The sequence below is a fragment of the Triturus cristatus genome, chromosome 7 (genome assembly GCF_964204655.1).
Source record: "Triturus cristatus chromosome 7, aTriCri1.1, whole genome shotgun sequence".
Lineage (NCBI taxonomy): Eukaryota > Metazoa > Chordata > Amphibia > Caudata > Salamandridae > Triturus > Triturus cristatus.
Window position 1 is genome coordinate 1436918609 of NC_140590.1, and position 27869 is coordinate 1436946477.

The following is a 27869-nucleotide window of genomic DNA, read 5'->3' on the forward strand; positions in this document are numbered from 1 at the left end:
GGAATTTGGTAATTCTGCAGCCAAACGTTGCTTGAAAATCAATTGTGAATCATTACACAGTGTCCAACCTTTTTCACATTTTAGATAAACTGTGTAATGACCAGAAGTTATAGAAGGTCCATCATGGAAAATTATTGCAACTGCAACAAAAGTTTTTCCTGATATTGATAATTGATTTCCTGTAAACTTCTTTATTAAAGTGTCCAATTTTGTTCCATCAGCTCTACAACGTTGCATCATTAAAATTACATACTGTCCATATTTCTTTAAAAATAACGTTGATAACATTTCTGATTACATTGAGAACATTCCATGTTGTGATTTGCATCTTTAACTAATTTACTAAAAGTCACTGATTTACTCTCTGGTAATGTTAAATATACGAACCTTTCAGAATCAACATTAGAGCTGCATGTGTTCAAACAGTTTTCACAACTATGTTCCCATTTATAAGAGAGACCAAACATATTTTCTATTTCTACCCCTTCATCTTCCAGTACCATAAGCATATACATTAAGAATTCCTGTGCATCTTGCTGGACATTTTGAGTAAACTGTGTACATCCTGAACATACATCTAAAAGATTTCTAACATCAGAAGCACTTTCTATTTTAGTTTTATCATTACTAAGCTTCTCATAAAGAAAACTCAGCTGAGAACAGAATCTTTTTTCATGATTTAGTATTATCTGCTCTTGCAAACTTTCAAGATAAAATACAACATTCAGCACTACATTAGCATAGCAGTTGACACCAGAGCTATTTTCAAAATGACAACCAACAACCTCCTCAACATTGTCGTTTTTCTTTTTGCTTGCAATCACATCACTCTCCTTTTGTTTTCTCTTCTTTATATCCTCATTACAGATATTCTCAATTCTCCTTTTCCGACAAACAACACGTTTTTCAAACACAGCATACTGACCTAAATGGGGAGCATAGCTTCTTCTTAATTTATTATATTCCTTTACACAGTTTGCATCAGCACTAACTTTTGAGTCATCAAAGTCTATCATGAATAGACCAGATAATGTTTTCACTCGTGACAAAGCAACACATGCCATACCTTCTTTGAACACAGTAGAACCAATGTTTACAAAAGCACTATCTACAGTTAATCCTTGAGATTTGTGAAAAGTTACAGCATATGCTAGAGAAAACGGAAACTGCTTCCTACGTACATATAAGTCTTTCACAAGCGAGAAACGAACTGAACAACGACTAATCTCTTTAACCTCTTCAATCTGATCAAATTTTATTTTTAAAAATTCAATTCCATCTTTTTTCTGGTAATTAACAAAACCCACAACTTTACCCATAGCTCCATTCACTAAACCTTTTTCTACATCCAAATTACGTCTTAAAATTACTCGACAGTTCATACATACATAAAGATTCTTTTCTAAACCAGCTGTTTTCGATATGTTTTTCTCTAGAGAATCCAATTTAGTTGTCAATTTGCTTGTCAATATAATAGTTATTCCTTCATGTTGTATTTTATCCACAGCTTCCAGTTTTACAATCTCTTCATTTTCCAATTTCAAAAGTTCTTGATTGAATATAGAGCATTCATGTAGTGTTGGCATTAAGCAGATTACAGTATTTTTTCCTGCAATTTTCTTGTATATTTTCTCTGGAACTATTTGTTCTGTTGGAAACAAATTACATAGCAATCGACTCTGTAAAGCTTTTCTTCCATGTTCTGTGAGTAGTCCAATTCTGATATCTTTGAGAATACTTGCATAATCATCATCATTTGCTTGCCGCATATTGGTAATGAGTTCTTTGTACTCACAGTATGTCCAAATATTCACATTACCTATACTTCCTAACGACTTTTTCGTGTCTTCATGTGTAAGAGTATGAAATACTGGTTGTCCTTTAACTGGTGTGAGCTGCAGTAGATCCCCAAAAACTATAACATGTTTTCCTCCAAATAGCACGTCATAGTTTGTCTTTAGAATTTGCTGCATTCTTAAATGCACAAAGGCAAGCATTAAGTTTGATACCATGCGTAGTTCATCAATAATGAGAACTTTCATTTTTTTCAATACTCTTGAAACTTCAAAACATGCTTCTCCTGTTAGCTTGTGGTATAGTATTTTGTTCTCATGCTTTACTGGTAACATTAGCAAACGATGGAGGGTAATTCCTTTTATGTTATATGCTGCTAACCCAGTTGGAGCAGTAACAACACCAGACAAAGTTGAATCAGTTTTTTTCTGTAGGTAGCTTCTAATTACTTTAATCAAGAAACTTTTTCCAGTTCCAGCTTGTCCACTCACATACATTCTGATTGGTTCAAATGATGTGCATGAGCACTCTTTATTTTCATGTAGTAATCCATGATCAATTTGTTTTGTGACTTCCTCATAAATTTGTTGTTGTTCATCATTCAGTTGCTGTTCCAAATTTGGTAAGTTTATTAAATCTTCCTGAGCTTGATTCATAGCTGTTCCCACTTCAGTCATGGCTATTGCAGCTTCATTTTCTACGATTGGTTGTCCTAGGGGATCTTGACTGATCGTCCCAGAACTTTGACTGTCTTGAGAACTGTCTCTAGCTACTTCAGCTGCAATTGTTGCTTCTTGTTCAATTTCTTCATTTAACATTTGTACATAAGTTGTGAAAGTACTGCATTCTATGGTATCTTTGCATGCATTAAAGGAATCTTCATAGCTTTGAAAATGTCCAAGTAATTCATCCTCTGAGCGCCATGGTTTAAACAACTGTAAAAGTGCTAAGTGGTAAAATTCCTTCTTGTCAGTAGTGTCACAACTCAGCTTTCTGTGATTAATCAAACTTCCTTTTGTTTGTTTTACCAAACATCCTTCCTCACCAATGACTTTATATTTTCCATTGTTGATGTCTTCTGTGGCATTCCGTTTATAAATGTTGTTCTGCAGCACTTCATAGAGACACATGTTCTCAAGATGATGACTTCTCTTTGGGTAATATGTGCCCAACATGTTTGTTCTTAAAATGTCTGTACTTTCAGGTTCGTACTCTGCTAAATATTAAATTTCTCGAATAGATTTCAATACCCGATTTCGCATTCCTGCAAGGCCTAAACTTACCCAAATTATTCTTCTGGATTTGGAGTACAGACTTGCAGATGATAACCTATCTGAGCATTCGTATGACCCAATTTCTCGATGCGATAACATCTTTAAACTGAAACTGTATAGCTTTTTACTGACAGTCTTCTCATGAGAAATCTCTTCCCACATTTTTTTCAATTCCGTTTTCTCAGATTTAGTGATGTAAGATGTGACATACCGAGCAACAGCAATAGAATTGTCAGCTACATACTGAATATCCATGTTAGCATTCCACATGGATAAAATGACTGGGTTGTAGTCATTTATATTTTTTGACTCTTCTTTTCTTCTTAGGTTGTAGGTATTTTTAGGCGATTTTCTTGTAATAGTATGTCGCACAGCTGACATAAAACTGTTGACTCTTCCTTTTGAAAGAACAGGTCGTGGAAATCCAAATCGACATTTTGTGTAGAGTTTTTCTTTACTCTTGTACTTTCGTCGACAGTATTTTCCACACCGATGACTTTGGAAACGTAAAACTTGCTCTTTTAAGTTTTTTTCTTCTGTGCTTTTAGGTATAGCACATGTTGCATATCCTTCATTGAAAGATAAAACTGCGTCATCAGAATCTGTTCCAAATTTTGGGGCATCCTTGATCCACAACAGCATATGAATATGAGGAGCACCTCTTGCTTGGTACTCTTTTCTCCAAAAGAAATCCACAACTTCTCCAAGAGGTGGATTTTTTTTATTGCAGATGAAGGACATCATAGCCTCAAATCTATGATTGAAATATCTGCAAACATTAACCGGATCCAATGAGCACAATTCTCCTGCTGTCTTGTATTGGATGTTTTCAATATTTGAATTTGCCTCTCGAAGAAAATCCAGTAAATCATCCCAAGCGTACTCTGCACAGCTTAGGGTAAGGAACCATGTAGGAGTTCCTAAATTCCGTAACATACATTTCAATTCTCCATGGCGTCGGTACCAAAATTCATTAGTCCCACGCTGACAAGCCATTAGATTAATCAATTGAGATTCCAAATGATCATCTCGCTGTTGCACTTTGTTCAGAAAATCCTTTGCAGACAAATTATGTAGATGTACTCCAGTTTTCAAAATGTGATTTACTGCATAGGATAGTGCTGATAAGTCACTTTCAAATAAAAGATGGAACAAATAAGGAATACTTTGACGAAATCTTGGATCTTCTGCATATAATCTTGTAGTCCGATACTCAGAAGCAGGAATCTGTACTGGACGTTCATCATATCGTCCACCTTTTCCTGTAGGAAACAGCTGGGGAAAACAACGAGCTTCCAAGCTTTCCTCCCATACACTCACGGGAGTTCCTTTTGCTTTTTTCATCTGAAAGAGATCAATAGTGTCTCCCATAACTTCTTTTGAATGAAGAGGATGTATGCTAAAATGTTCATAAATTTCTTCTTCCTTTGACTTGTCCACTTTTTCAATTTGACCAGTTGGTGTTTCTGTGTCTTCTTGTAAATCTTCTTCTTCTTCATCTATATAAATGGATTCATACCATTTATTATTCCTTTTCAAATATAAATTTGCTCTTTGTACTTTCCGTACATCTACCAGCTCCTGCCAAATCTTCTTATTCTTTGTAGGTACACCATTAACCAGAATAACTAATGGTTCAGTTTCCAAAGTATCTGCATCAATAGTTTCCATATTTTTTTTCAAATCCAAGGGCAAATACACCACTCTTCCTTTTAAACCTCTCAGTAAATCAGAAGGAGGTAATTTACCAGTTTTGGGCTCCATACGTACTATGGTCTGGAACGGATGAACACATTGAATGAGTATAGACTCATATGTATTTAATTCAGAAAGTTCGGCAGGAATAGCATCCAATTATAAATTATTATGTACAGCTCTGGTCGGCATTCTATTTTCTTCTAACTTGTTATAACAGTATTTACAAATACGCTGATCTTCACCCAATTCAAAACAATTTTCAAGAAATATATATGTTGCAAAATCCTTCCACTTATAATTATCTTCATTTTCACTTTTTTTATACAGATCAACATTCCTTGTTTGAATTTTATAATGACTTCTGCGGCAACAAATACAAGTAATATTTGGTCTTTCATTAGAGATGATAGTAAATTTTGTCATTTCATCCTCAAAATTTTTAGTAATAATGAGTTCTACATTCTGTTCCTCATTTTCCTCATTAACTGTGTCCTTTTCTGCACTTTCTTGTTCTGGACCAAAGTAACAAAACTGAATCTCATCAGTAACCTTCACTACATCTGATACAGATCCACGGAACAGAGCATTATTCAACTCATTTAACTTTACTGCTGGACTTTTAGCAAAATACAATGTTCTCACAAACTTTCTCATTTCAGTATGATGAACAGCCAGCATCCTAAAATGATGAAAAACACTTTTACACACTTTTCTAGATAGACAAGCCAGAGAATGTCCCTGCAAACCAGTATTCTCTCTCACTCTGCATGGATCTAGTGTTTGAAGCACCTTCATCTTCTGTTTTACACTCTTTTTACTATATTCTCTTAGAAAGTCACGTAATTTATCAATAGATTCCTGACGCACAGTACAAATACTACTACAGTTCCAAGTGTACACTGGGGCTTTTGGGCGTCTCCCCATAGCCTCAGCAGCCATTACTTCTTCCTCATTTCTTGGGACCATTTTCTCTTTTTCCATCACACAACCATCCTTAAATTCATATGCTCTACCATTGGTGTCAACTGCATGCAACAAACTATTACTCTGAAGATAACTCTCTTCATTAAAAAATGGTTCAGTACTTGAACTGTGTTTCCATTCTCCCAAGAACACTTTACAAAAGTTACTTTTTTTCACTTCTCTTTTCCTTTTGCTTTGTGACTTCATTGCATTCACTAATGTATCTAATCTACGCATCCTATTCAAAATTAGAATAAAAAGTTTTCTTTTTATTTCCAAAGCCTTACTTACAACATTTTCTATAAAAAAAAATTTCTTAATAAATTTTGTTTTTTTCTTATATTTTTTCACATCCTTTAGCAAATTTAACATCACTCTTCTCTGAAACATTTTTCGACGAATGTTTTTAAAATCTAATTTTCGTGTTAAATCAGTTTGACATACTTCTGATTGTACATTAGCTTTTTTTTTTTGCCGTTGACTCTGTTGTTGCTTTGTACATAAAACACTGTTTGTTTTACATTTATTTTTGCCATTTTTTTGTTTTGTGAAAATCTTTTTTAAGAAATCTCTACTCTGCTTACCAGTAGACTTTTTCTTTTTGCCATCACCAGCTTCTCCTCCTATTTTTTTTTTTCCCAGTTTTGTCCAGATATACTTGTTGTTGCTTTTCTTTCCTCTTTCTTGTCCTTAAAGGCATTTTTTTTTTCACTGTTGCTCAGCAATACCTGCAAGAAACTTAAAAAAAAATCCTTTTTGTAATTATAATTCATTAAAATATTTTTTTTTGCTTTTCATTAATTTCAAATGTTTTTCCATTTGCCTCTCATTTGTGATTTACTAATTTGTGCACAGTGCTAACCACCACAGTTGAAAAAAAACAAGCTGCCCCTTTCCTGCAAGTGTATGTTTTACAGAACAACTGCAACACACATTATATCTGTGGCCACAATTCCTGTGCGCACACAGCCTCATGGTGTGCTTCTAAGCAGAAAACAGAATTTGATTTGCAAATTCAAAGCACATTTACTACTCTGGTAGATCAAGTGATAATTGCTGTTACAGCCTGACACATTTTCCTTATAGTTTACAGAGACAGAAAAGAGGACATTTCCTAACAGCTACTTCATACCATAAGCATCTGCAACCTGGGTGAGTGTTTAGAGTAGAGCAAAGAAAATGAGGACTTGGTGACGTTGAATGTGTTTGCATTACACACAGACCTGAGTACTACGCATGGGAGTGTTGGAGAAGCTGCTGCGTGTGTGCCAAGAGTGTGTTTCTGCAGACTATGTATTGTCAGCTGCAAGAGAGATGAGCAAGGAGACTTCCAGAACTGCATGAAGACTGCAGGGATGTATGTAACAGTGCATGTGTGCTAAAGGATAATTTGTGTAAACACAACAGGCTGCCCCTTTCCTGGGTCTGCAATTCTTACTGAACAACAACTTCACAAATTAAATCTCTGCCCACAATTCCTGTGCGCACACAGACTCATGCCATCATTTTAGGCACATAACACAGGCTGCCCCTTTCCTGGGACTGCATTTCTTACTGAACAACATCTTCACAAATTAAATCTCTGCCCACAATTCCTGTGCGCACACAGACTCATGCCATCATTTTAGGCACATAACACAGGCTGCCCCTTTCCTGGGACTGCAATTCTTACTGAACAACAACTTCATAAATTAAATCTCTGCCCACAATTCCTGTGTGCACACAGACTCATGCTATGTTTTTTGGAACAAAACAGTGTTCCTGAATAGTACCAAATTACTGTTACAGACTGACACATTTCCCTTATCATTTACAGAAGCAGAAAACAGCACATGTCCTAACAGCTCCTTAAGACCATGACCATGTGTTACAGGGTGAGTGATAAGACTAGATCAATTTAAATGAGGCCCTGGTGACGTTGAATGTGTTTGCATTACACAGTGCTATCTGAAACATCACACAGAGCTGAGTACTACGCATGGGAGTGTTGGAGAAGCTGCTGCGTGTGTGCCAAGAGTGTGTTTCTGGACACTGTGTATTGTCTGGTGCAAGACAGATGAGCAAAGAGACTTCCAGAACTGCATGAAGACTGCAGGGATGTATGTAACAGTGCACGTGTGCTAAGGGTTATTTTCAGTTTTGAACATATGGCATCTACATGTGCCTTTGCTATTTTGAAAGGGAAATCTACCCTGTTGGTTTCAAATGTTTTAGCTTTTGCCTCCCATTTGCGATTAAGTGATTTCTGCTGAGTGCTAACCACCACATTTGAAGAAAACAAGCTGTCCCTTTCCTGCAAGTGCATGTTTTACAGAACAACTGCAACACAAATTACATCTCTGGCCACAATTCCTGTGCGCACACAACCTCATAGTGTGCGTCTAAGCAGAAAACAGAATTTGATTTGCAATTTCAAAGCACATTTACTACTGTGGTAGAACAAGTGATAATTACTGTTACAGCCTGACACATTTTTCTTCTAGATCACAGAGGCAGAAAAGACCACATGTCCTAACAGCTACATCATACCATGAGCATGTGCAATCTGGGTGAGTGACTACACTAGAGCAAAGGAAATGTGCCTTGATTACGTTGAATGTGTTTGCATTACACAGTGCTATCTGAAACACCACACAGACCTGAGTACTACACATGGGAGTGTGAGAGAAGCTGCTGCGTGTGTGCCAAGAGTTTGTTTCTTGAGACTGCGTATTGTCTGGTACAAGACAGATGAGCAAAGAGACTTCCAAAACTGCATGAAGACTGCTGGGATGTATGTAACAGTGCATGTGTGCTAAGGGTTATTTTCAGTTTTGAATATATGGCAACTACCTGTGCCTTTGCTATTTTTAATTGAAAATCTACCCTATTGGTTTCAAATGTTGAAGCTTTTGCCTCTCATTTGCGATTTAGTGATTTCTGCTGACTGCTAACCACAACATTTGAAGAAAACAAGCTGTTCCTTTCCTGCAAGTGCATGTTTTACAGAACAACTGCAACACAAAATACATCTCTGGCCACAATTCCTATATGCACACAGACTCATGCTGTGTTGGTAGGCACAAAGCACAGGCTGCCCCTTTCCTGGGTCTGCCATCCTTACAGAACAACAACTTCACAAATTAAATCTCAGCCAACAATTCCTATATGCACACAGACTCATGCTGTGTTGGTAGGCACAAAACACAGGCTGCCCCTTTCCTGGGACTGCAATTCTTACACAACTAATGCTAATTTCAAATGTGCTACCATTTTCCTCTCTTTTCTTTCAAAGTGATTTCTGCTAAATCCTAACCATCACAATTAAAAATAAGCTGTCCTTTTCTTTCAACTGCAAGTCTTACTTTTCAACAGCAACACAAATTAAATCTCGGTCAACAATTCTTCTCTGCACACAGACTCATGGTTTGATGGTAGGCACAAAACAGTATTCCTCATTGTTACCAGTACACATTAACTTATGGTGAAAACATACTCCTTAATATCTTACAAGTTCAAGACAGTTAAATATCTCCCAAACCTCAAAATGTAAAACATAACTTTTGAAGAAGATTCACAATTCTAATATTTTTCTCAAAAATCACCACATACTTCCCCTCTCAAACTCATAACTCACCTTTAAAATTAGTTACTTGTGAAAGAAAGATGCCACTCAAACAGCAGACTATCAGAGTCAGAATATCAGAGCTCTACACCTCTCTCCTCTCTGCAGAACCAGTAAATGGCAATGTTTCCCTCTCTTTTTTCACACATATACATATTAATTTCAAATCTCAGTGCTTCCCACTTTTTTTCAAATGAAATCACACATTTCTATTGGTTGAAAACTTCAACCCCTTTCCAAATGTACCCTTCCCCCAACTTGTCTCCTGCCTGCTACCATAGCAACAGGTCATGGAACACTGCTGTGAGGAGAGAGGTCAGAAGTTCAGCAGACAATGTTTCATATCCAAAGAGCAAGAGTGCTTGACTTTTCAAACCTAACAGCCAATCCATAGTAATGTTCTTTGGTAACACATTTTTCTGTACCAATACAAAACATGCTTTTTAAAATTTAAACATACAGCCAAGTTTTTAGTGTAGAATGGTTTGAAACAGCCAATGAGTTCTTTTTATAAAAAAAACTATGTGTGCCCCCATTTTTCAACTGTCTTTCATTTCATATTGCCTTTCTACTGAAAGACACCTCCTGAGTGCATCCAGATCTCCTTGGAAGATGTTCACAGTGTGGATTGTAGGTCACAGCTATGTCTTCTGGAGTGAAAAATTTGCAGAAAAAAGAGGTATGGTGAGAGACCTTGCTTTGCCAAATGTAGTCATTAAATGGATTGGTCAGAGAGGGTTAAAGTGGCACTAATTAATACCTTTGGTGAAAACCTTTCTACATCTCCCACAGCCTAACCTTATTATTGTGCACTGTGGTGGTAATGACCTAGGCACTTTAACTGGGGTAGGTCTGGAAATGCTTATTAAGGACACCTTTGTGCAATTGATGTCGCTTTTTCCACAAACTGCCTTTGTATATTCTAACATATGCCAAAGGCAAAAGTGGAACTGGTCCAACCAATTTTGTCGATTTGGGAAAAAGGGGGTGGTGATGGACAGAGTTTCTGAATGATGCAGAATACTCTTACCAAGTCAAGAGATTATGGTTTTAATCCATCACCGTTTTTTAGCTCACTGCACCATCCCAGCTCAGAACCTGGCTACATGCAAATTAGTCTGTACCTGAACCAGTGCATGATGGGAACAGGGCAAACCAAACTACCAAGCCAATTCTTAAACTGGGAAGGAAACAAGCTTTCGGGGACCGGTTTCTGGCATCACAGCCTTCGTCGGCCCGGCTTGCCTGAATCCTGATGGTGCAATGAGCAAGGGACTCACGTCTGAGCATACCCTCCCACACTGAGTGTGGTTAAAAACGATTTGGGAAAAAGGGGGTGGTGATGGACAGAGTTTCTGAATGATGCAGAATACTCTTACCAAGTCAAGAGATCATGGTTTTAATCCATCACCGTTTTTTAGCTCACTGCACCATCCCAGCTCAGAACATGGCTACATGCAAATTAGTCTGTACCTGAACCAGTGCATGATGGGAACAGGGCAAACCAAACTACCAAGCCAATTCTTAAACTGGGAAGGAAACAAGCTTTCGGGGTGCAATGAGCAAGGGACTCACGTCTGAGCATACCCTCCCACACTGAGTGTGGTTAAAAACGATTTGGGAAAAAGGGGGTGGATTAAAACCATGATCTCTTGACTTGGTAAGAGTATGCATCATTCAGAAACTCTGTCCATCACCACCCCCTTTTTCCCAAATCGATTTTATCCACACTCAGTGTGGGAGGGTATGCTCAGACGTGAGTCCCTTGCTCATTGCACCATCAGGATTCAGGCAAGCCGGGCCGACGAAGGCTGTGATGCCAGAAACCGGTCCCCGAAAGCTTGTTTCCTTCCCAGTATAAGAATTGGCTTGGTGGTTTGGTTTGCCCTGTTCCCATCATGCACTGGGACAGGTACAGACTAATTTGCATGTAGCCAGGTTCTGAGCTGGGATGGTGCAGTGAGCTAAAAAACGGTGATGGATTAAAACCATGATCTCTTGACTTGGTAAGAGTATTCTGCATCATTCAGAAACTGTCCATCACCACCCCCTTTTTCCCAAACCAACCAATTTTGTCCGCAGATTGACAAAGCAAGGAAGCACGTCAACAAATCTATTTCTGCTTTCCTCAGAGACTTTGGTATGGGTTCTATATACCACAACAACTTGCGTTACAACATGCAAGACATTTATAGAGGAGATGGTGTACACTTCACTGATAAAGGCAACAGAGTCTTCCTCTGACAAATAGCTGGTTTTCCTGAAAGGTTGTGTCCTTTGGATGTAGTAAAGTAAAGCCCTTTTAACATCCAGTGTGTGTAAGGCCCTTTCCGCAACTGTTTGGGGTTGCGAGAAAAAGACTGGTAATTCTACCGACTGGTTTAGATGGAATGGAGAAATGACTTTGGGTAGAAATTTGGGGTTGGTGCGGAGTACAATCTTGTTCTGATGCATCTGGAGAAAAGGTTCCTGTATAGTGAGTGCTTGTATTTCACTAACCCTTCTGAGGGAAGTGATGGCCACTAGAAAAGCTGTTTTCCATGTGAGAAATTGCAGCTCACATTTATGTAATGGTTCGAAAGGGGGTCCCATTATCCGTGTGAGGACTATATTCAAGTTCCAGACAGGTGAGGGTGGTACTCTGGGTGGAATTACTCTTTTGAGGCCTCCCATAAAGGCTTTGATGGCAGGCACTTTGAAAAGTGGGAGGTGCTGCCTGTTCTGTAAATAAGCAGCAATTGCAGCGAGGTGTAACCGAATGGAAGTATATGCTAGGTTACACCTTTGTAAATGGAGTAAATAACATATAATGTGCTATATGGATACATTTAAAGGATTGATTGTGTTGGTGTGGCAGTAAACAACAAATCTTTTCCACTTTGATGCATAGCACGCTCTAGTAGTAGGGCGTCTAGCTTCCCTGATAATGTTCATGCAATCAGGGGGAAGGTTAAGGTATCCGAATTCTAGGACCTCAGGAGCCAGATCGCAAGGTTGAGCTGAGCTGGGTCCGGGTGCCTGATCTCTCCATGGTTCTGGGTTAGGAGGCATGGTGAGAGGTGTAGCTTTTGGTGTGGTACTACTGAGAGTTCCAGCAGTGTGGTGTACCACAGTTGTCTGGCCCATGTTGGAGCTAATAGGATCAGAGTTAGGGAATGCTGTTGTAGCTTTCGCACCACTAATGGAATTAGTGGGAGAGGTGGAAAAGCGTATGCAAATTTGTTTGACCAGCTCATCCATAATCGCACTGCCTTTGGACAATGGGTGTGGATATCTGGCGGCGAAACTTGGGCATTTTTTGTTTTCGTGGGAGGCGAATAGGTCTATGTGTGCATGCCCCCACTTCTGAAAGAACGGGTGAAGAACTTGTGGGTGAAGTTCCCACTCGTGGATCTGCTGTGTCTGCCTGTTGAGCAGATCTGCCACGGTGTTTTGAACTCCTGGGACGTGTTGGGCTAGGAGAAAAATCTTTTGTGGAATTGCCCATCTCCATATGCTCTGTGCTAACTGAGTGAGCTGTGGAGAGTGTGTGCCCCCTGTTTTTGAATGTAGTACATGGCAGTCATGTTGTCTGTGCGAATGAGGACTGCCTTGCCTGAAATCTGCGTCTGGAAGGATTTTAGGGCGAGGAAGATCGCCAGTAACTCCAGATGGTTGATGTGGAGTAGCTTCTGTTGCGGCGTCCATGTGCCTTGTGCTGTGAGATGTAACAGATGAGCTCCCCAGCCGGAGAGCGATGCATCTGTTGTTAGGATTATTTGTGGGACCGGGTCCAGGAACAGTCGACCTCTGGAAAGGTTTGTGGTGTTCCACCACTGCAGAGAGCGATGGGTGCGACCGTCTACCAACACCAGATCTGTCAGTTGTCCCTGGGCCTGGTTCCACTGGCGCGCTAAGCGCTCTTGGAGTGGACGCATTTGGAGTCTTGCATGGGGCACTATAAAGATGCAAGAGGCCATCATCCCTATGAGCTGCATAAACACTCTTGCTGGGAGAGAGTGTTGAGATAGGAATTTTTGACACAGAGCCTGTATTTTTGCAATCCTGGCAGGATTGGGAGAGGCTATGGCTTTTGAGGTGTCTATGGTGGCTCCGAGATATTGTTTTGTGTGTGATGGTACCAGGTTGGATTTTTGACGGTTCACCGTGAAACCTAGCTGGTGAAGTAGTTGGACCGTAGCGGCGGTATGTTGCACACATGGTTGGTAGGACGTGGCTTTTATCAGCCAATCGTCCAGATACGGGAAGACGTGAATGTGCTGTCTTCTGAGGTGTGCAGCCACTACTGCCAGGCACTTGGTGAAAACCCTTGGTGCTGTTGTTATCCCGAACGGGAGCACCTTGAACTGGTAGTGTTGTCCGTCCACCACAAATCTGAGGTACTTTCTGTGAGACTGGTGTACTGGGATGTGAAAGTATGCGTCTTTCAAATCCAGAGTGGTGAGAAAATCGTTCTGGGAGAGGAGTGGAAGAACCTGTTGAAGGGTTACCATGTGAAAATTGTCTGAAGGTGTTTAGAGGTCTGAGATCTAGGATAAGTCGTAGAGTCTCGTCTGTCTTTGGAATCAGAAAGTACAGGGAGTAGACCCCTAAATTTTGTTGATTTATGGGGACCTGCTCTATTGCCTCTTGTGTTAGTAGCGCAGTATGTTATTGAGACATAGGGCGGTGCCTGGGTGGAATGTTTGGGGGGGGTAGATGTCAATTCTAGGCAATACCCTGACTGAATAATTTGTGTCACCCATCTGTCTGAGGTGATTGTCTCCCAGACGTGAAGGAAATGTTGTATTCTGCCTCCGACCGGAGTGGAATGGTCTGGAGGGAGCGGGGTAAAGTCATTGGGCAGGAGGTGTGGCAGAGCGGGCGGTATTTGTTTTGCCTCTGCCCTTATTATTATTGCCTCTGTATCCGCCTCTTTGATAACCCTTTGTAAAGGTAGATTGAGGAGGGGATTTGTAGGACGTGGATGCACTATCCGAGGAGTAGCCTCTGCCCGTGCCCCGAAAGGAAGAGCGGCGAAAGGAGCGCCTGGGAGTATGTGACTGCAGGGCTCCCATGGATTTCGCCGTGTCTGTATCTTTTTTCATCTTTTCGAGGGCTTTGTCTACTTTGGGGCCAAATAGATGATCTTGGTCGAATGGGTGGTTTAATATAGAGGCTTGTCCCTCCGGTTTAAACCCTGAAACTCTGAGCCAGGGATGGCGACGGAGAAGGACACTGGTGTTTATGGCCCTGGAGGCTGTATCTGCTGCATCTAGGGCACAGCGTATCGAGATATTAGCTATTGTTTTTCCCTCTTGAATCAGTTCATTAGCCCTAGTCTTGTACTTTTCCGGGAGATGGTGCATGATGGTCTCTAGCTCATCATAATGCGCCCTGTCGTATCGGGCCAACAGTGCTTGCGTATTGGCGATACGCCATATATTGGCAGCTTGTCACGCAGTGCGCTTCCCTGACACGTCTAGGAGCTTGGACTCTTTGTCAGGTGGGGGTGCTACGCCTGACGCCTGAGAATTTGAGCGCTTCCTAGCTGTAGATACCACTAGGGAATCCAATAGTGCAGGGCCTTTAATGTAAAAAGGGTCTGTGGGGGCGGCTTTGTATTTCTTCTCTATACGAGGGTTTAGGACCCTGGCCCTGACTGGGTCTTTAAAAACCTCAGGGGCATGTTTAATTACGCCCTTTAAGATAGGTCGAATGGCAGTAGACCTATGTGCATTGTCAAAGGTGTCTAGGAGAAAATCCTCCTCCACTGGGTCAGTATGTAACTCCACCCCGTGGTAGTGTGCCGCCCGTTGTAACAAACGGTGAAAACCCAAGGAATCTTCAGGTGGGGATGGCCTAGATGGGTAAAGGTCATCCTGTGGGACATCTGGGATGTCCGGATTGTTATAATCATCCCATGGGTCTGGAGATCCGCTAGGGGTGGGGTCTTGTGGCACATCTGCTGGATCATAATAAGGGTCTCCCAAATTGTCTGGGCAGGAGACAAGGTGGGGGAACGATGAGGTGGAGGGGGTGGAGGTGGAGAGGGTTGAGGAGGTGGAGAAGGTGGGGAAGGCACCCTGAAAGGAGAGGTAGCAATGTCCTTTCTCTTTGGAGGTGGAGGTGGAGCTGGTTTGTCCAAGTGTCTCTTTTTTGAAGACAGTGTCAAGTGTCCAGTCTTTGGATCCTTGGTGAGGGTTTTTTGCAGAGGATCCGGTGTGAAAAGTTGCTGCGACACTGGTTGTTCGGTCGGCGCCGAAGGTTTCGGGGCCGACGGCTTTTTAGGCTTATCGAAGCTGTGCTTCTTTGGAACCTCCGATTTTTTGGTCGGTGCTGAAGGCGGCCTCGGCACGGGAGTGTCGGTGCCGAGGGCCTTGTGTTGTTTGGTCAGCGCCGGAGGAGCAGGTTTCGACACCGAAGACTTCGGTGCCGGGTTCGGTGTGGAGGTGGAGGCTGATTTTTTCTTCGGTGCCGAAGGGTGTTTCTCGGCACCGGTGGTCGGCTGGCTCGAGCCCGAGCTACCGGAAGGCTTAATAGGCTTCTTTACCGGGCCCGAAGGTGGGGTGTGAGAAGCAGTGTCCTTGGTCTTGCCTAGGCCCGGAGGCGAAGGTGTGACCGAAGCCTTTTTCGGTATCGGCGTGGGAGGGGGTATTGTACTCACGACCGGCTGCGCCGGGGTGATGTCCTCCACATCTGAGTCGTCGGCCTCGGAAGCGCTGACGAGGTCGTCGTCCTCCTGTTCGACGTCCTGCTGTCCAGGAGCTTCGATGTCGTCCCCGAAGATGTCGACTGGAGCGGAGGTCGAGGAGTGCGCCATGTTGCGTCTAGCCCGTCGATCTCGAATGGTCTTTTTTGAGCGAAAAGACTTGCAGGCGGGACAGTCTCGGGTCTCGTGTTCTGGGGAGAGGCAGAGGTTGCACACCTCATGAAGATCGGTGTGGGGAAACTTGGACCCACATCGAGGGCACTTCTTGAAGGAAGTTCTTTCCATCAGCCGAGACCGGAGCCGGTATAGGCCGAAGGCCGCCGTCGACCACCGGAATCGAAGAAGTGCCGAAGAGAAGATGAGTAAGATGATTTATTATCTGAAGAAGCTCGATGAGCGAGGATTTTTGCGTCGATCGTTGAACTGGGAAGTTCGGAACCGGATCACGAAGTATTACATCCGAGCCAGATGGCGGAAAAAAACAATCTGAGGATGGAGCCGAAGCCCATGCACAATACGAACCAGAGGAGGAGTCACCGAACTCGTGACTTCCAAAGACTTTCCAAGAGGAAAAACAAACTCCAAACATCCGGTTTCACACATGTTATAGTTAGCTGGACATTTCTCTCATACAAAACCAATGAAATTCCCCCGTTATAGTTAGTTCAGCTAACTATAACTCGCGCCCCCGCAATGCACTGCTGATGACGTCACATATTACATCACTCATGACATGGCCAGTGACATCACTCATGACATCACTCATGACATCACTGATGACATCTCAAATGACATCACTGATGACATCAACCTTGTGATAGAGTGGCAGACCTCCTCTCACCCTAATATAACCTTTGATACACACATTCAAAAATAGAGACTAAAATTTTCAAAACAATCGACATACCAATACCAGTTACAACAACCTCTTCAGTAATTCTAAGATCCACATACACATCCACTCATTCACCAACAGTCCTGTACAGTCACTCATACATGTACTCACTCATCATATGTACTCATACACCTATACATCCTGTTACACAACGCCACTCATCCATAGAGTTACTGACACACATAGTCACTCATGAAAATAAAGAATCAAACATACATTTACTTGCATATACAGTTATACACACACCACCACACTTACTTCTACGGGAACTTACACATACTTAGTCTTTTAAACAATCAGTTATAGAAACACATACTTATTCATACAGGAACTCTTTCAATCTCTCACTCTCACATATACTCACTTATATACACCAATAGTCACATATACTAGTTTAAAACATATGTAGTTACTCATAGAGACACTATTGAGACTGTCATTCACTCACTAACACACCCATACACACACTCATCCACCCATACAGTCCCGCAGACATGCTGTCTTCAACACATACAAACAGTGAGTCACTCATTCATGCACCTATGCACTACGTAATACCCCCCACCGAACCATACACACACTCACACTGATACTAAAAAAAACAACTAATAACCTATATAGACACCCATGTAGCTACTCACCAACCCATGCAGCCACTTATACACAAAGTGAGAGACTGATACAGATATTTACATATTTTAACATTACTCACTAAGCAATGTATTCACTATGATACACTTAATCAGTCAGTTACACAATCAATTTTTCAAAAACAAATCATCCATTTAGACACTTATATACCCATTTATTCTTCCATCGACCTTGAGATATACATTTATAAAACATATTTAATTTTCAGAAAAACACACATTAACTGGATGATGTCATCAGTGATGTCATTTGAGATGTCATCAGTGATGTCATGAGTGATGTCACTGACCATGTCATGAGTGATGTAATATGTGACGTCATCAGCAGTGCATTGCGGGCGCGCGAGTTATAGTTAGCTGAACTAACTATAATGGGGGAATTTCTATGGTTTTGTACAAGTGAAAAGTCCAGCTAACTATAACACCCCTGAAACCTATGGTTTTTTCAGTGAATTTCTGAGGTTTTTTAAATGCTAATTCCTAACTATACTATGTGATAGTCATTGAGACAATTGAGAGATTGCTTAAGCTATGGTAAAGCTAAGTTAGTACAAATTACCCATGCTAAGGAAACCATTCAAAATACTCTGAAAACCTATCTAGACAAAAAATTGTTAGATAGGGATGAATTCAATTATCTGCTGGTAGACAAAGCCAAGATCCCTATTAACTACTTCCTCCCTAAAATACATAAAGGAGGTCAAATACCACCAGGACGACCCATAATATCGGGCATTGACAGCATGACAGAACACATATCTGAATATATTGACATGTTTTTAATGCCTTTTGTTAAAACTCTTGCATCTTACATCAAAGATACTAAAGATTTTTGCGTAAAATAGGTAACATCAACTGGGAAATGGGAATGATTTTAGTGACTATGGATGTCAATAGTCTATACACTAGTATAAAACATGAGAAAGGAATTGAAGCAGTCAAATACTTTTTGTCTACTAAATCAGCTAGTTACTTACAACACTCAAATATGATACTGGATCTTCTCAACCTAGTCCTCTCTAATAATTTCTTTTACTATAGAGATGATTTATTTCACCAGAGAACAGGCACTGCGATGGGCGCGAAATTCGCACCCTCGTATGCGAATCTTTTTATGGGACACTATGAAAGGGAACATGCTTGGAAATCTGATACTAACTTTGAAAACAACATCATTTATTGGGGCAGATTCATAGATGATATTTTTATGATTTGGAATGGAAGTGAAGAAAACTTAAAACTGTTCCATAATCATCTGAATATTAATAATCACAATATAACAGTCACTCTTGAGTATAACTTGGAAAGGATTGTCTTTTTAGACGTTGAAATGTATGTTAGTCAGGGACGTTTAGAGTCGAAACTTTATCGGAAACCTACCTCAACTAACTCTATTTTACATGCTAGATCAGGACATCTAAAAAGACATATTGATAACATTCCTTATAGTGAATTTTTGAGAGCAAAGAGAAACTGTAGTGATGACAATGAATATCAAAATGTGAGTCGTGATATAACGGAAAGATTCCTCAGAAGAGGATACGAAAGAAAGATTGTTGACAAAGCAAGAATTAGAGCACAAAAGGTCAAAAGAGATGTATTACTTCAAGATAAACCTAGATCACTTAAAGATCAAAAAGAAGTAATTAGATATATTACAACCTATAGTGAAGGCAATAATAGAGTATTTAAATCTCTTTGCAAACATTGGGATGTGCTAACAAGTGACAAAGACATTTCCGAGTTTTTGGGTGATAAACCTACTATCGTGTATAAGAAAGCTCCCACACTGAGAAATATTTTGAGTCCCAGTGACACGATATCATACCCTATACAGGAATATGACAAACCAATACGGATTGACAATTGTCTGTCACCAGGATCAGACAGATGTAGTCAATGTATCTGTTGCAAACATGTTATAGACAAAACAATAATTTTTTGCGATCATACCAATAGAAACTACTTAAAATTAAATCATTTATAAATTGCAATACTAGTCATTGTATATACATAATAACATGTGCATGTAAAAAGATATATGTTGGCTCTTCAATAAGAAAGCTTAAAATCAGATGGATGGAACATCTTAGAGCTATAAAAAATTGTGATCCGAAATATCCAATGGCAGTCCATTTTAAAGAGCAACATAAACGTAATGAACTTGGAAATATCCAGTTTATGGGTATCGAACAAGTCACCCTGGACAGAAGAGGGGGTGACTTAGAAGCCAAATTGAGATGCAGAGAAACATTCTGGATTAATAAACTAAAAGCGGTACAATTTGGATTGAATGTAGATCGTGAGATCTATACCCTGTTAAGTTAAAATCAATTATCAATGTTCCTAGACCTTCACTGTAGATGTCAGATATTTAAATGAGATAATATCTATGGAAATTGTACATAGATCCCCTTCCTTTCTGTGTTAAGTGGGGTAATAACTATCATTTCATTCACTAGTAATTCGTACTATCCAGAAGGAGGCGAATTTTGAATTTTGGATTCAGCAATATAAGTGGTCAATAGAGTCCAAAGCTTGGACTGAATGTGTGATAAATCTTGACAATAAACACTAATTTAAGGGATCAACCCGGCAGCATAATTGGCTAATGATAGATAAATATAAGGTTGACATGCACAGGCGATCCCGAACCCGGGGTCAATGGCAAAGGAGAATTTAGGATACCATACAATACTACTTTGTTCTCTACAAAATAATTGGACTTAAATAACATTTCTTTATATCTGTTTCCAATATTGTGATTCATCGAAAAACAATATATATTAAAAATAATAAACTTTTTGGGAGATTCGATCTTAGTCTTATCTATGTCAGAAATTTATGATTAACATAGGACTCACTAGATAGCTTACTCTGATAATAACTGACAATCTCATGCCGAGCATGTACGGGTTTGATTCTAACTTGGTATAGATAAACCTGAAATATCAATCATATTGTTTTGTATAATTTTATATTTTCAAAATTAGGAGATCAGGTAATATTTAGGATTTTACTTTTGATATGATTACCCGAACCAGTAATTAACTATGTTAGATGGGTTCTGAAATAACTAGTCAAATACTGTTAACATTTGAATCGTGTAGATTAGCTCACCGGTTCAAAACAGTACCTCTTCATGTAGATAGAGACAGGGGTTCGATTCCAACCCTAATGAAATTTTAAATTTTTTTATTTTTTTTTATTTTATTCTATTGTTTGCCCTAAATAACTATAGTTTTGCATATATTAATTAGCAACTAAATAATGATTTCCAATTACCTCCACTGGATTTAACGACTGCTAGAAATTTGAAGTGCTGTTCGCTTCATTGAAAAGGTTCGTACGTTTAAAATTCTTTTTCCCGCTGTTTTTCAATTAGTTAATTGAATACAGAACATATATAACGGCTGGGGCACCAAACGCGTCTCACCTGTGCTAACCGACGGATGTTCTGAACCTGGAACACTCTTTATTTTTAGCGGTAAGAAGGATTCTGGCGTGTTGTAAGCTTGATTAGAGTTGAAGCTCTTATGTAGAATATAGGAAGGTAGCGGATTTTGAACTCTAATATCTCGGTTCTGAATTTCTGAAGTTGTAACAACTTAGCGGTAAGAAGATTTCTGGCGCACTGATAGCCTGATTAGAAGTAAGGTTTTTTTGAGAAAGTTGAAGGTAGTCAACTCAGAACTCGTATTTTTCGTCTGTTTTGAACTTTTAAGTTGAAATGACTTTATTAAAACTGGGCTGCTTGACAGAAATTTACACAAATTTAGTTAGTTAGAGTGTCAATAAACAAAATACTACACACCCACGCTACTATACTATTGATGGCTTACAGAATTATTTATAAATTATAGATACTGACTGTAGTAGAAAGTTATAAATTTCTAGAGAGAAACCGCAGTAGGACCTAATAGATCGTGTAATGTATCTTTATAGGTCGTATTATGGAACGCTAAGAGAGCTACTTAACAGATTTTAAACTTCAAATACAAGGTTTTGGCGGAATAGAATCGAGGTTAAGGTGAGATTGTGCTCTTTGACAAAACAACTCTCTTCTATTGGTGCGAATACAAACTAAAGAGTGAAGCTATTAGAAATTCTAAAATATAAATTAATTAATAATGACCCAACTTTATCTGTAGGAACTGTCTCCAAATAAAGGGAGACCCTATCAACTGGGAAGATTATTGTCCGCTTATTTAAAAAGACACCAATAATGGAATATGAGGTAAAACTCTGCTCCTATGTTGAAATTAATGTGTTTTCATAATTGAACTGTATTACTAATTAAGGAATTTATATTGGAGACTACAAGATAGCCTAAGAGAATGTTAGGCCTATTTCCTTTATCTCACAATTTTATGTTCCTTACTTTCCACGTTATCTGTATATTCTTTTTTATATATCACAGTTTAAAAAACAGTATTTGAGAACTGTTTGTACATGTACATTAGAATATGATTGTATTAGTATATTCTAAGTTTAACAATTTTTGTTTATATGACAGCCCTGAAGAAGCGCAGCTGGCGCGAAACACGTGTTGGCATTTACTTTGCGAACTCTTAAGAAATTAGAATAAAAACATCAAGAAATCAATGAACAAAGAAGACTTATCGTCTGTGGATTATTGAAAATATTTATTACTTTTGTTCTCAGAAGTGTTTATATATGTATGTATATATGTATATATGTATGTATGTATGTATGTATATATGTATGTATATATGTATATATATATATATAATCGTCAAACGGCCCAAAAGGAGAGCGCGCAATTTCATAGCGGGTGCTAGTGGCGAGAACGGGCCAGTTCTCGTAATCAATTATTCACCAATTTCCTCAGAAAGGAAGCACTACACGCCAAGGAAGTTGTTTGATTTAGGATTTATTTTCCGTGCAAATAGTCACCAGCCTCCACCACCACCAACGCGTTTCAACCACAATCGGTCTTGCTCACGGTGTGTGAGTCCGTTTTCAATGTTCACTATTTATAGTTAGACCCATATTATCCATTAGGAGGAATTATGGGAGATGTAGTTTGGCTTCATTATACCATTTTAGGCATGGTTAAATTGTATTCCTTAGTGGATAGGTTATCATTTTAACAATGAGGGAAATTATTCCATCCGTGTTGTTCAGTTCTTTGCATACAGAAATATTAGACACAATTGTAATATATCCAGTAATTAATACTTAGTGTATGATGTAACTGAATTCTTCTCTATCACAATCATGAATTGATCAGGTATATGCTCAGTGCATAATTCCTCATAATTGTTTGCTCAGTGCATGATATTTAACACGGATGCAGATTCTTGATTAAATTGCCCTTGATTATTAGTCCCTTATAGATTCAAGTCGTGTAGCAGGTTCACAGATGGCTGTATAACTCCTCATCCCCATTGAGACCATGAGGGGCCTTTGTTTTAAATCGTATAATCATTTTGGATTCTAGTCTTCGTAGTTTGTGTTCTGTTTCCTCCCCGCTCATTCTTCGGCACAGTTGTCAGACCAAAGTATCTTATGTTCTGTTTCATATTTTCCTTGTGAGTTTTGAGATGTTTCGCAATTGCGTAGTTGGTGTCTTCATTCTGTACCGCTCATAAATGTTCCAGAATTCGCTTTTTCAGCGGGCAGATGGTGCTGCCTATGTACCAGAGTCCACATCCGCAAACAATAACATACACAACATACGTGGGTTCGCAATTGATCTTTTCTGTGATGTTGAATGTGTTGCCCATGAAATCCACCGTTTTTGTTTCATGTTCATGCCATGTTTGCATGCTTTGCATGTGTTGCAGCGGACAAAACCTGTTTGTTTGGTCTCCAGCCAATTTTTTGATTTCTTGATGGTTGACATGTGGCTTTTCACTAGTTTGTCCTTTAGAGAAGGTGCTTTGCGATATGAGATGTTGGGTTGGTTGCCAATTTTATGTCCAATATCCGGGTCCTTTTTCAGGATATCCCAATGTTTTTTTAGGATATCTATGATTTGATAGTTTTCTTTGCTGTATGTTAAAATTACTCGAATAATGGCATCCTCTTCTGTTTGTTCTTTTTGATATTTCAGAGTCTGTGCTCGTGGTGTCGCTCTTGCTCTTCCTAGACCCTGTTTTATATCTTTATCACAGTATCCTCTTTGTTGAAATCTAGTAGCTGTTTCTTTGAAGGTTTTTTCCATTTCTAGATCATCGGAGCAGTTGCGTCTCATACGCAAAAATTCCCCATAAGGGATGCTTTTTTTCAATTGAGGGGGATGGAAACTTTTCCCATGTAAGATGCTGTTGGTCGCCGTTGGTTTTCTGTATAGTTTTGTTTTGATTATTTCACTCTCTATGTATACAGTTACATCTAAGAATTGAATTTCTTTGTTGCTGATGTTATGGGTGAACTGTAGACCTATTTCATTGTTGTTCAGGATGGTCATGTAATCTTCAAATTCCTTCTGGCTGCCACTCCAGATAAGGAATAGGTCGTCAATATAACGCAGCCACAATTCTGTTTTGGTGGTATATGTTTCATTTTCTTCTCTCCAAGCTATTAGTTTTTCCCACCAACCCATGGTGAGGTTGGCGTAGCTTGGAGAATATGAAACTCCCATGGCAGTACCGCACTGCTGGGAGTATATTTGGCCATCAAATATAAAGATGTTGTTGCGAAGGCAGAGCTCAATCATTTCTAAGAGCATCCTTGTATGTTTAAATTGTTGTATGCTGCGTTGTTTAAAGAAGTATCCAACAGCTTGTAGTCCAATGTTGTGTTCAATGGAAGTATACAATGATACTACGTCGATTGTGGCTAGATAATAGCCCTCATGCCATCCCAGATTTGACAGAATTCTTAAAAAGTCCCCTGTGTCTTTTATGTATGATGTTAAATCTGTGACTAGCGGCGCCAGGAAGAAATCCACGTAGTCTGATACATTCTCATATAGTGCATTGCAACTTGACATTATTGGTCTTGCTGGGGGATTGATTTGAGTCTTATGTATCTTCGGTAAGAAGTACATCGTGGGCATCACTGGGCTTTCATTCCTTAGGAAAAGAGATTCTTCTGATGTCAGTAGCCCCTCTTCTTGCCACTTCTTAATCATTCTTTCTAGATTCAGAGTTAGTTCATTTAGTGGATTGTGGGTTAGTTTGACATACTTCCTGTCGTCATCCAGTTGTCTTGTTGCCTCTTTGATGTAGTCGATTTTATTTTGAATGACCACATTGCCCCCCTTGTCCGCAGGTTTGATTATGATCCTGTCATTGTTCATGAGAGTGTCAATTGCTTGTCTTTCCATCTTATTCCGGTTTTCTTTTCTATGGTTGTTGTTAACTTTGGTCATTGTTTCTAGGTCACTGACCACTAGATCGTGGAACGTGTCTATTCTGTTGCCCGGACTCAGGACAGGACAGAATTTCGATTTTGGTTTGAAAGCAGTAGGTCCTCTTTCATTGGTGCGAATCTGTAGATTTTCCAGAACTTGAGATTCCGTTGTGTCATCGTTGTTAGTCATCAGTTCATGTGAGGTAACTAGAGCAGGTATGTCCTCAATTGTAAGGCCACTTGACTCTGATGTTGTCTTTCTTTTGATTGGAGTTTTTGAGTTCGTGAATTTGCTGAAAAATTTGGCAAGTTTCAACTTTCTGACGAATTTGTAGATGTCAATCCTAGTATCTACGTGATTATAGTGTTGTTCCGGACAGAAACTGAGTCCTTTGTTAAGTACATTCTGTTCATGAGAGTTCAGTTCGTAGTCAGATAGATTAATAATTAGATTCACCTTCTCCTTTTTCAATTTACTCAGTGTATTCATTTCTTTAGACGATTGCGCAGAGGGTAGCTTTTTGTTTGTTCTGCCCCCTCTTCTCGTTTTTCTCCTTCTCTTGAGGATTGATGATAGGCTCTTCCTCTCCCTCGACCTCGTCCTCTTCCTTGGCCTCTTGGATTTTTCTGATCGATATACATCAACTTCATCTCCTCTAAAAAAGACAGATGTCCTGTTCTTGTTGATCTTTCTTCTTCGCTCAGATCTGACTCTGTTTCGCTGCTTATTGGTGTACTTAGGGTCGCTCTTACATTCTTACCCATTTGTTCTTTTAATACTTCAAATCTTCGAGCAAATGTTAGAATGGCTCCTGTTTCGTAATCTAGTTCATCTCTTCTGAACTTTCTCTGCTTCTGTTGTTCCACTTCATTCTCATGTCTGTCTAGATTCTTTTCCATTTCTTTCCTTAATTGTTTGCTTTCTTCCTCTTTGTTTAGGCTAGTGATCTGTGATTCAATTTTATTGATATTCTCATGTAATTCCTCAATGTCCTTTTTGGCATATTTAATGACAATGAGTACCATATTTTTGGAGCACTCCATGCTGTTTTTACCCCATTCTTCCAGCATCTCGGGTTTTGTGTCTGGATGATTAGGTAGCGTGAAAATCCTTAATCCTCTGGTTATGCGTTCGTATTCAATGTATTTTTCTAACGTGATTACTTCCCAACTTGTAGTAATTTCTTTTTTTAATAGTCTCTCAAGTTGTATGAAGAGTTGTTTAAGATTTTTTACCTGACTTGTGTCTTGGTCACTAGCCATTTCTCTTTGTGTTACTGTTCCTGCTTTCACGAACATGGTTTCTGCTTGTTGCATACGTTTTGTAGCTCTCGCTCCCATGTCTGCAAATGATAATAGTGTCCGTTGAGACTCACACTTGGTGATTTTACTGGTTTGGTTGGTGTGCACTTTCCCTCCAACTTCCTTTGCATCTACTCAGGCTATGCTGGCCTGATTATGCTTGCTACGACATCAACACTTTGGTAACAAGGAAAAAGTGAAGCCGCCTACCTGGATGTTTCACCGTTGTAGCGGGGTCCTCCAACTCCGATCCGCTGGGTACTGCAAGCGGCAGGGAGGCTTCAAACTCCTTTTGTTGTATTCCTCCGCGTATCCCAGCGTTGTTCCTGCTGTACGCTCACAGTGTCGTTACTCTTTTGTTACCAAAGTGTTGATGTCGTGGCAAGCATAATCAGATAGGAGTGGCAGGTCCATGGAACATGGTGGTCAAAAAGGATGGAGCAGGGGCATGCACAAAGACATCGGAGGGCAGGGGGAAGGAGAATAGGGGCAGCAAGCAAAGCACAGAGGCTAAGCAGGAGGTCAATGATGGGCCATGGAATTGGGCAATGGAGGGCAGGATGAGTGGACTGGTACATCATGCTAAATGCAGGGCAGTGGCAGCACATCAGACCATGCATAGTAGGAGGGAGGAGGCTAGTCCATGGATTCAGACAACAGAGGATAGGAAGGAGGTGGATGGGGCAGAAAGCTAACTGTTCATAGAAGGTTGTTATTAGGAACTTTATTGTTTTTAAAATGTGTGTCTGTGCGAACTACTTAAAATATGAACAAGTATGCAGCATAATCTGACTTTTATTCAGGAAGAAGAGGACGTTTAGGACTGTGACTCCGGGCTCACTTGGCAGAAACATCCCCTGACCCTCCACCCCCCATCGCAAAATGTAATGCCTGTGAAAAGTGTAGGTGGATGCAGTGTTATATAGAACATAGTCCTGAGAGCACGATTGAAAATGAAAACTAGACATAGTATTTGGTATAAACTATGCACCAAAAAGTGTGATATAAAATGAACTGGGCATGAAATATAATATGCAATACATTGTGCGCAATGACAGATTCATTGGAGAGCGCGAGATAGCACAGGCGCTTGCTATGTGATATGCGCCTTGGAGTGTAATATGCACAGGGCAGTGTTGTGTAACCTAAGTAGTCTCTAAAGTTGTAATATAAAATATGTGCTGGGTAGTGTAACATTGCATATGCACTGTGACAAAGATATGGATCCCAGATTGTAATATGTATGGCATAGCGCTGTGCTTTATAACATGGGCATCGAGGAAGGCACGTTAGATGGGGCAATATAACCCATGCGAAGGCAAGTGTGGCATGACATATTCACGGGGTGGTGTTACAGTGCACATGGGCCAGAGAGTGTCATAGCATACGTACTAGCTGGTGGAATACAACACAGAGGTGTGTGACACTCGGCGGGCACTGGTGGGTGTAACACAGCATTGGGCTCAGCCAGGAGCATGCTGTGACTCTCAAGTGAGGTTTGTCTCCTTTCCAGAGAGTAAAATAAAATGTATTACACATCCGGCGGTGGATGTATGTTTTATTAACCGTGAGGGGGTTTCTTGCATAGTTTGGTCGAATTTTTGTCGAATCCCCTTTGAATGGCTTGGTGTGCATGTGTATTAAATGTGCCCGTCAATAGCTACCCATGTTTGTA

At 39.9% G+C, this 27869-nt stretch overlaps 1 long non-coding RNA gene across 2 annotated transcripts in view; it reads left to right on the forward strand.

Annotated features, from left to right (window-relative positions):
- LOC146812157 (uncharacterized) overlaps positions 1-27869 on the forward strand; it is an 84424-nt gene that overhangs the window by 47325 nt on the left and 9230 nt on the right. Inside the window, exon 4 of one of the 2 annotated variants that reach the window (XR_014965876.1) lies at positions 8213-8280. The exons of the other annotated variant lie outside the window; for it this stretch is intronic. This is a non-coding gene — a long non-coding RNA (uncharacterized LOC146812157). Of the gene's footprint in view, positions 1-8212; positions 8281-27869 lie in introns of those variants that run through there. 2 annotated transcript variants of the gene reach the window in all.